The following is a 502-nucleotide window of genomic DNA, read 5'->3' as shown; positions in this document are numbered from 1 at the left end:
CACCCCCTTCCCTCCCACCGGCCAGCACACGACCGCCCCCCCACAATCCATCCACAGACACGGCAGCTCTTCAAGTCTCATTTTATTCTGACAAAGGTCAGGGGTGCGGCTCCCAGCTGACAGGCTGCCTGGTCAGTGACCCCAGGCTCTGGGCAGGGAGCTGTCGTACCTCCCCTGGGCACGGGCCTGCCGGGTGCAGGGGCTGAATTCACAGGAGGACGCCTCGGCCAGCCCTGCCCTGTTCCCTCTGAGAGGTGGGGCGTCCTCCCAGGAGAGGGGTGCAGTGCAGAGCTGGGGAGGAGGCGGGCCTGTCACAGCTCCTTCTTGCAGGAACCTGCGGGAGGGTGAGGGCTGAGGTCAGAGGTCACTGCTCCCACCACCTGCCAGGCCAGCCCCATGTGCCCCTCCCTCGGCCTGTGTGCCCTGCCCCACCCTCTGGCCTCTGGGCACAGACTGGCCCCTGCTCAGGGCAGCTCAGGCTCCCGGGGGCACTGGGGGTGGG

At 68.1% G+C, this 502-nt stretch overlaps 1 long non-coding RNA gene across 1 annotated transcript in view; it reads right to left on the bottom strand.

Moving 5' to 3' along the window:
* The window catches only part of LOC102257779, a 13,652-nt gene that overhangs the window by 11,519 nt on the left and 1,631 nt on the right, over positions 1–502 (bottom strand). The gene's annotated exons all lie outside the window — the stretch shown is intronic.

Source organism: Myotis brandtii, unplaced genomic scaffold (assembly GCF_000412655.1).
Source record: "Myotis brandtii unplaced genomic scaffold, ASM41265v1 scaffold691, whole genome shotgun sequence".
In the NCBI taxonomy this organism is placed as follows: domain Eukaryota; kingdom Metazoa; phylum Chordata; class Mammalia; order Chiroptera; family Vespertilionidae; genus Myotis; species Myotis brandtii.
Note: the sequence above shows the minus strand (reverse complement) of the source record. Positions and strands in the feature narration are given on the sequence as shown.